The 9,875-nt window shown below is 38.3% G+C and overlaps 1 protein-coding gene across 1 annotated transcript in view; it reads left to right on the forward strand.

The window, feature by feature from the left end:
- Positions 1 to 9,193: 9,193 nt before the first annotated feature.
- LOC137652147 (D-beta-hydroxybutyrate dehydrogenase, mitochondrial-like) overlaps positions 9,194 to 9,875 on the forward strand; it is a 10,731-nt gene continuing 10,049 nt past the window's right edge. The window contains exon 1 of the mRNA XM_068385350.1: positions 9,194 to 9,281. The gene's annotated coding sequence lies outside the window, so the exon portion shown is untranslated. The remainder of the gene's footprint in view (positions 9,282 to 9,875) is intronic.

Below are 9,875 nucleotides of genomic sequence, written 5' to 3' on the forward strand. Positions count from 1 at the left end.
GAGTGTGGGAGCAGGCAGCCGCAGTGTCAGCTGAGCGCACAACCGTGGCAGGTTGTAGGTTAACGGGTGCAGCGTCAACCTTCTCAGCACGATACTCCTGCATGAAGGAAGCTAGCTGAGTCTGCATAGACTGCAGCAAAGACCACTTAGGGTCTACAGCGGTAGGTGCGGCAACAGACGGAGTGATTGCCTGCTGCGGAACCACTCTACCTCTCTTGGGAGGTGTGCAGTCTTCGGAAGACTGCGGCGAGTCCGAACTGACCCAGTGGCTACACCTGGGCCGTTGGACTCGCTCGGAAGGGACCTTGCGCTTGAGAGGTCGTGAGACCTTGGTCCAGCGTTTCTGACGAGAAACTTCTTCCGCAGACGAGGAATGAATGGGCTCACTCGTCTGTTTGTGGGTGGGACGATCTCTGCAAGATACGTCCTCAACCACGGAGGGTACGTCTGTACGCTGATCAAGGCCTGTCGAACCCTTTGGTCGTACGACATTGCTTCTCCCCTGGGCTTGGGAGCTTGCAAGAGGTCCCGGACTGGGAGGACGACAAGCACGAACAGACGCACCCTCATGCGTAACACTGACACTTTTCACTTCACTTGCACTCATTACACTTCCCACTGCACTTTTCTCCTTCAACTCTTTGACGTCAGCCAAGAGTTGATTGCGGTCATTCGCTAATGACTCAACTCTGTCACCAAGAGCCTGAATGGCACCCATCATATCCGCCATCGAGGGTTGGTGAGAGCTAGTAGAAGGGTCGGGTGTAACCACTACAGGGGAAGGAATAGGTTGTGGGGCATGGGGAGAGGAAAAATCAAAAGAGCGAGACGAACTCCTCCTGATCCTATCATTCTCTAGCCTACGTGCATTCTTAAGGAATTCTTGAAAATCGAATTCCGAAAGCCCAGCGCATTCCTCACATCGATCTTCCAATTGACAGGCTTTATCCCTACAATTGGAACAAACGGTGTGAGGATCTATAGAGGCCTTCGGAAGACGCCTAGAACAGTCCCTAGCGCTACACTGCCTGTACTTGGGGACTTGAGTAGGGTCAGACATCTTGAATTAGTCAAAGGGGGAAATCCAAAATCTATCCAAGTCGTCAACAAATAATCCAAAATCTAATCAATGAAAGCTTGATAAAGTATTGATGATAACTTCTGTACAGCGAAAGGTGATAACTAGAGAGAATACATCACCAAATAGCGTGAAAATCAACTCCAGAAACAACAGCGTATCAAGTAGGTCTTGCCGGTGGCACGACAGAGAGAAAATTGGTTCTTTGTTGACAAGAAGTACTGGAGTACCTACTCGACAGATGGCGCTGTTGTTGTACACCCCCACCTGTATAGCGATCGCTGGCGTATCCCGCCCGTAGGTTTTTTCTGTCGGGCAGCAGAGCTGCAGCTACATGATCACCGGGTAAGATTAATATTGAAAATATGTTATTCCTATGTCAAGACATGTTTTTCTACATAACAAAAATATTTTCAAAATACAATAGCCCATTCATTTCTACTGTTTTGCACCTATTAATTAAATATTTATTGCAAACACTTTTCTTAAAGTCTGTGAAAGGCACTTCCAGTATAAGGTTCCTGGCAAATTCTAAAAACAATTTCACTGCCTGTATCTTTGGATTAAGAAGCATTACAGGCAAAAATCCTGTAAGGACATCAATCTCTCTGGTATTATAATTTATTTGTTCAAAGACTTACAAATACATAGCTACCAAATAAATTAAAAGCAAGGAGAAATATGATTGTAATCACACTGATAACTTTACACAATTGTTAAATTTGTTTCCATATATTAAAACAACATATCAGCATAATGTGAACTACAGTATATGCATACTATTAATATTTTGTGATAATATTACTTTAGAATTCTGAATGCAAATTAACAAACAATTTGTTTGCTTACCTTATCCAGCTTTTCCGTCAGTTCATCCTAATGATTTTCAGTTGATGAAAACAAACACTAAATGAACTCTGCAGTTCAGGTCTTGTCCTTATTGTTTGACCCCTTGAGGAACCCTCCATCGGAGCATTTCAAGAAGGGAGATCATAACAGGTTAATCCCAGTTTTCTACTTCCGGTGCAATGTCAACATCAGTCAAATCATCTTGCAACTTCGACATTTCTAAAGGTAGAGTAGACAACTGTTGAGAACTTCCTTTATTGCCAACCAGGAGTTCATTGGATGTCACAATGGTGGAAAGAGATGTTGGCAATATATCTTGTCTGTTCCATCAATTTGTAGGCTACTCCTTTTTTTTAAGTCAGACTTTCCAAAATGTATCCGTCTAACAACTATTCCACATCCATGCAAGTTGGTCTCTGAGAAAAAAAAAATAGAGGATTAACAAAGAAATTTGTTAACACAAAATATTTCATAGTTATCAAACAAATTAAGAAATTGCCTTTCAAAGAATGATAAAAAATTATAGCAATTAAAATGTCCAAAATAACCCAGATTATTATTATTATTATTACTAGCCAAGCTACAACCCTAGTTGGAAAAGCAAGATGCTATAAGCCCAAGGGCTTCAATAGGGAAAAATAGCCCAGTGAGGAAAGGAAATAAATAAATGATGAGAACAAAATAATAAGTCATTCTAAAAACATTAAGAACGCCAAAATAAATATGTCATATATGAATTATTAACAACGCCAAAAACAGATATATCATATATAAACTATAAAAAGACTCATGTCAGCCTGCTCAACATAAAAACATTTGCTCCAACTTTGAACTTTAGAAGTTCTACTGATTCAACTACCCGATTAGGAAGATCATTCCACAACTTGGTAACAGCAGGAATAAAACTTCTCGAATACTGTGTAGTATTAAACCTCATGATGGAGAAGGCCTGGCTATTAGAATTAACTGCCTGCCTAGTATTACGAACAGGGTAGAATTGTCCAGGGAGATCTGAATGTAAAGGATGGTCAGAATTATGAAAAATCTTATGCAACATGCATAATAAACTAATTGAACAAGGGTACCAAAGATGAATGCCTTTAAAACAGATTTAAACAGCTGTCGCAGTATCCCACATGGCTCGTTTGCTTGGCTGGTGATGTCAGAAAGTCTATCATTGTGTTTGTCTAGTACACTTTCCCTTTGACTGAAGTAGAATTGTTTACATTACATACTTTATTTGTCATTGGCTACATACACAATCATTATTCCAAGAATAAATAAATTAATAAACATTACTTTCACAGAATAGGACATCTAATATAGAAGTACTAATTTACACGACACATTAAAAATAATGTGTCAGTGACGGGAGATGAGAATGAGAGAGAGATTACAATAGAGGAAGTGAGGAGAGCACTAGATGAAACGAGAGTAGGAAAAGCATCGGGTATGGATGGTGTGAAAGCTGAGATGTTGAAGGAAGGGGGTGTGACTGTACTTGAATGGTTGGTGAGATTGTTTAATGTGTGTTTTGTGTTGTCAATGGTACCAGTAGATTGGGTCTGTGCATGTATTGTACCACTATATAAGGGTAAGGGAGATGTGCATGAGTGTTGTAATTCAAGAGGTATTAGTTTGTTGAGTGTAGTTGGAAAAGTGTATGGTAGAATACTGATTAATAGGATTAAGGATAAAACAGAGAATGCAATCTTGGAAGTACAGGGTGGTTTTAGAAGAGGTAAGGGTTGTATGAATCAGATTTTTACAGTTAGGCAGATATGCGAGAAATATTTAGCAAAAGGTAAGGAGGTGTATGTTGCGTTTATGGATCTGGAGAAAGCATATGATAGAGTTGATAGGGAAGCAATGTGGAATGTGATGAGGTTATATGGAGTTGGTGGAAGGTTGTTGCAAGCAGTGAAAAGTTTCTACAAAGATAGTAAAGCATGTGTTAGAATAGGAAATGAAGTGAGCGATTGGTTTCCGGTGAGAGTGGGGCTGAGACAGGGATGTGTGATGTCGCCGTGGTTGTTTAACTTGTATGTTGATGGAGTGGTGAGAGAGGTGAATGCTCGAGTGCTTGGACGAGGATTAAAACTGGTAGGCGAGAATGATCATGAATGGGAGGTAAATCAGCTGTTGTTTGCGGATGATACTGTACTGGTAGCAGACACAGAAGAGAAGCTTGACCGACTAGTGACAGAATTTGGAAGGGTGTGTGAGAGAAGGAAGTTGAGAGTTAATGTGGGTAAGAGTAAGGTTATGAGATGTACAAGAAGGGAAGGTGGTGCAAGGTTGAATGTCATGTTGAATGGAGAGTTACTTGAGGAGGTGGATCAGTTTAAGTACTTGGGGTCTGTTGTTGCAGCAAATGGTGGAGTGGAAGCAGAGGTACGTCAGAGAGTGAATGAAGGTTGCAAAGTGTTGGGGGCAGTTAAGGGAGTAGTAAAAAATAGAGGATTGGGCATGAATGTAAAGAGAGTTCTATATGAGAAAGTGATTGTACCAACTGTGATGTATGGATCGGAGTTGTGGGGAATGAAAGTGATGGAGAGACAGAAATTGAATGTGTTTGAGATGAAATGTATGAGGAGTATGGCTGGTGTATCTCGAGTAGATAGGGTTAGGAACGAAGTGGTGAGGGTGAGAACGGATGTAAGAAATGAGTTAGCGGCTAGAGTGGATATGAATGTGTTGAGGTGGTTTGGCCATGTTGAGAGAATGGAAAATGGCTGTCTGCTAAAGAAGGTGATGAATGCAAGAGTTGATGGGAGAAGTACAAGAGGAAGGCCAAGGTTTGGGTGGATGGATGGTGTGAAGAAAGCTCTGGGTGATAGGAGGATAGATGTGAGAGAGGCAAGAGAGCGTGCTAGAAATAGGAATGAATGGCGAGCAATTGTGACGCAGTTCCGGTAGGCCCTGCTGCTTCCTCCGGTGCCTTAGATGACCGCGGAGGTAGCAGCAGTAGGGGACTCAGCAGTATGAAGCTTCATCTGTGGTGGAAATGTGGGAGGTTGGGCTGTGGCACCCTAGCAGTACCAGCTGAACTCGGCTGAGTCCCTGGTTAGGCTGGAGGAACGTAGAGAGTAGAGGTCCCCTTTTTGTTTTGTTTCTTGTTGTTGTCGGCTACCCCCCAAAATTGGAGGAAGTGCCTTTGGTATATGTATGTATGTATTAAAAATAACAGTTAAATATTTAGATTTGCACACACACACCCACCCCACTCTCACGAAGGTATGAATATTCCCTCTCCCCCTACTTGAGGGATGGGGAGATGAATGACCAGAAATATATATATATATATATATATATATATATATATATATATATATATATATATATATATATATATATATATATATATATATATATATATAGCAAGACACTTGATCTTCATTATACAGGGGTTGATGAGCAAGTTAAAAATGAGATTCTGAAAATCACTGTCTAATATGGCCCTTCCTAACCTCACAGGTAACCTTAACAATATCACTCTCCTCCAAAAACCCACTATAAAAACTTCAAAGACTAAATTAATGCCAAATTAACTCCCATTAATGCAAATTGATTAAAAGAGCGGTATTACAACAAATGTCCCTAATCAAAACACGGTCATTTACCTCAGATGTCCATCAGTCATATTAGGGGAATTTCCTCCTCCAAGGGCTCCACAACCTTTAATCAGGTGCTCCATAGCCTTGTGGTGTAATATAATAACTGTACTCCAAAACTTAATCGATTGACACTTCCTAGATTAATCACTTTAGTAAATTGACTGAACCGAATAGTATCAGTTAGCATCAACTTTCCAGTTTTCAAACTCAACCTGCCATTGGAGAAGAAGAAGAAGAAGAAGAAGAGTAATAACAATAACAATTATTCTGCAATTTCAAAAGTTTTACAGATGGTTTTGACAGATATGAATTTTTAATTGTTACAAGGATATTTGTGATTATAAATTTTAACTATTCTAATTATTTTGTTTTTCAATTTAGAATATAACATTCTTTAATTTCTTAGGCACCGATGGCCAGGAATAGCAACTTCTTAGAGAATCTTTCAATAAATTTGCAAAGCAATATCTTTATGAAATGTGGCTCTTATTAATACATTTTGTATAATCATTTGCATTTTATTTCCATTTTCTTTAAAAACAGTACTCTTCAAACTACCGTATTTATTAGAAATCAGTGTAAAAATAATTTACTCAATGAAGAATATCGCCAATTCTATAAAAAGTACAAAAAGAACCCCTTTTTAGGAGCTGAAAAATCAGTTGTCTTTATAAAAAAAGCAAAACAAAGGCAAAATATAATTTGGGTTAAGCACCTTCATACACATCAAGGTCCTGCAAATATGTTTTGATATTTTTGGGACCAAATAGTTAAACTATAGTCAATTCTTTTTAGTGAGGCGGATTTACACCGACTAGCAGGGGTGCCCTTTTAGCTCGGAAAAAGTGTCCTGCTCGCTGATTGGTTGGACGAGATAATTCTAACCAATCAGATAGCAGGAAACTTTTCCGAGCTAAAAGGGCACCGCTGCGAGTCAGTGCAAATGCGCCTCATTAAAAAAAATTTAGTATAGTTGGTTTAACTTCAAGAAAATAATAATGAGAGAGATTAAATTTCTCATTGCTCTGCTTACTTCCAAACACATTATTATTATTATTATTATTATTATTATTATTATTATTATTATTATTATTACTTGCTAAGCTACAACCCTAGTTGGAAAAGCAGGATGCTATAAGCCCAAGGGCTCCAACAAGGAAAAACTAGCAGAGAGGAAAGAAAATAAGGAACTAAATAAACTAAGAGAGAAGTAATGAACAATTGAAATATTTAAAGCCACTCATAGGACCCAACAACTGTCTAACAGCAGTATCTCAACAGGTAGCTGGTGCCATGGCCAACCTGATACCTTCTCACTGTTTCCAATGGCTATTCTAACTAATGGTTAAAGGTGTCTAGTTCAAGTTCCAGTTTCATCAGAATAGATGCTCACCAGAACGTCAGCCTTGCGGGCAAGTCCAACGCCCTACTGTGGTGCCTAGCCACAGCAGTGGCCTCCCCAGTAAACAGCTTAAACTCACGGTCCCGTGCTGGGATTGATCTGCTGTCATACAAATGCTAGGCAAACACGTTCCCGTTGTACTAGCCAGGAGGCTATATTTAACTAAACCTATCTTTTTAACCACTTTGACAGATATACATCATTGAGACCATATGAAAATATTTAATTATGATTCATGATAATTTCCAACCCAGCCACTGGGGGGTGGGGGGGGGGGCAAGCCAGCCTCAACTTGGTGCCGGTCCCAAGCCCGGGTAAATGGGGAGGGTTGGCGACAGGTAAGGCATCCGGCCATGAAAAATTAGCCAAAACAACTATGGTTAATGAGTATAATCAGAATGAAATTAATGCTAGGGCGTTCCCTTTAGGCGACGCGTTGGGACCTCGCCTGATCCCTCCGAAAAATCGGGCGAGGTCCCAGCTTAGGGGGAGATTAACCGGTGATGAAGTGTGGGACAGAGGTAGATGGAGAAAGCTGACCAGAAACATGGACCCCACATAGAAGTGGGAAAAGATGTAGACAAAGAAGAAGAAAAAAGAAGAAGAAGAAGAAGAAGAAGATAATTTATGGAAATTAACTACAGAAAACAGTTAAGAAATAATAGGATTTCCCCTACGAAATACTACATTCCAATACTCATAGGCATTTCCTAACTACGCTTAGATAACGAATGATTATTCTGGGTATTGTTTAGCTAACTCTAATCGCTAAAGATAAAGGCTGCTGTTGTTATCTTGCCCAAGATTGTCGCTATCAGATACCCTCCCAATCTGAAAATAGAAATTCCCACAAAACATTCAACGAATATAGCATCTCATTTTGTCATTTTCATCTTAATCTTTTTGAAATAGATCTGTTTTTAGAGATATTTAAAAAAAAAAAAAAGTTTTATATGTTTACTTGTGGCGTTCTCTACGCGATGTTTGCTTGCATTTATGCTAGCAAATATGATCGTACATATGCATGTAACATATAGTCACTAAAAACGCGTGACTAAAATATATAATATACCAAAACTAAGGTAAAAGCAAGTAAAACAACAAAAATATTTATGTAGGCTACATGAGTAAACATTCAAGATGGGTTTATTATTATTATTATTATTATTATTATTATTATTATTATTATTATTATTACTTGCTAAGCTACAACCCTAGTTGGAAAAGCAGGATGCTATACACCCAGGGGCTCCAACAGGGAAAATATCCCAGTGAGGAAAGGAAACAAGAAAAAAATCCAATATTTTAAGAACAGTAACATCAAAATAAATATTTCCTATACACACTATAAAAACTAACAAAACAAGTGGAAGAGAAATAAGATAGAATAGTGTGCCCAAGTGTACCGTCAAGAAAGAGAACTCTAACCCAAGATAGTGGAAGACCATGGTACAGAGGCTATGGCACTACCAAAGACTACCGTAGTAATGGTATCTGAGGGGGGGGGGTGATTTTTTCCTCTACCTTTCTATAATATTTGAAGTGTTCCCTAATTTTCTACATTATTTCGATCATGTAGATTTGGTAATTTAGAATGTATATGAAAAACATATCTTGTAGGTCCTACAGTGCACAAAGTTTCCATGAGTGATAGTACCAGGAAACTATTAAGTAAGTAAGTAAGTAAGTAAGTAAGTAAGTAATAAAATCTATCACGAAATGAACAGAAAAGAAATTGAATAATCAAATATCAAAACTATCCCTTAATTATGATGTGGTCTTTGGAATTCGTTCTTGCAATGAAACCTGGTTATCCTTACTGCTATTAATTAAGTAAGTAAGTAAGTAAGCAAGTAAGTAAGTAAGTAAGTAAGTAAGTAATAAAATCTACCACGAAATGAACACAAAAGAAATTGAATAATCAAATATCAAAACTATCCCTTAATTATGATGTGGTCTTTGGAATTCGTTCTTGCAATGAAACCTGGTTATCCTTACTGCTATTAATTAAGTAAGTAAGTAAGTAAGTAAGTAAGTAAGTAAGTAAGTAATAAAATCTATCACGAACTGAACAGAAAAGAAATTGAATAATCAAAACTATCCCTTATTTATGATGTGGTCATTTGTCTTTGGAATTCGTTCTTGCAATGGATCCTGCTTCTCCTTACTGGTAGTACGTGAGCACTCACAGATCTTGCTATCTCAAAAGCTTCTGATGTTACTGAATTAATTGAATCAGTTCGTGATCTTACATAGTGGGAGAGAGAGCGAGAGAAATAGGAGGCTGGTGGCCTAGTTGTTGACAGCGAAACTTTAGTTTAAAAAAGATTAAAAAGTTATTCACTTACTATTTTAGCGTGTGATGTGTTTGTTAACATTAACTTGCTAAAAATGTTTCATTTAAAAGAAAATATTTTTATTGATAGCGAAACTTTAGTTAAAAAAGATTAAAAAAGTTATTCACTTACAATTTTGGTGTGTGATGTATTTGTTAACATTAACTTGTCTCTGCCAAAAAAATTTTCATTTAAAAGAAAATATTTTTACGTAGTCTACGATGCAAAACGTAGACTAGCTAACCTGTTCTTCATATGACTAAGTTATAACCCTAGTTGGAAAAGCAGGATGCTGCAAGCCCAATGAGCTCAAACAGAAAAAAATAGCCCAGTAAGGAAAATGAATAATAAAACAGAATAGTGTGGCCGAGTGTACCCTCATGCAAGAGAATTCTAACCCAAAGACTGGATAACTATGGTACAGAGGCTAGGGCACTATACAAGACTAGAGAACAATGGCTTAATTTTGTGGCCGAGTGTACCCTCATACAAGAGAATTCCATGGTACTACCCAAAAGTAGAGAATAATGGTTTGATTTTAGAATGGCCTCATTGAAGAGCTGCTTACCATAGCTAAAGAGTCTCTTCTACCC

This window comes from Palaemon carinicauda, chromosome 13, assembly GCF_036898095.1.
Source record: "Palaemon carinicauda isolate YSFRI2023 chromosome 13, ASM3689809v2, whole genome shotgun sequence".
Lineage (NCBI taxonomy): Eukaryota > Metazoa > Arthropoda > Malacostraca > Decapoda > Palaemonidae > Palaemon > Palaemon carinicauda.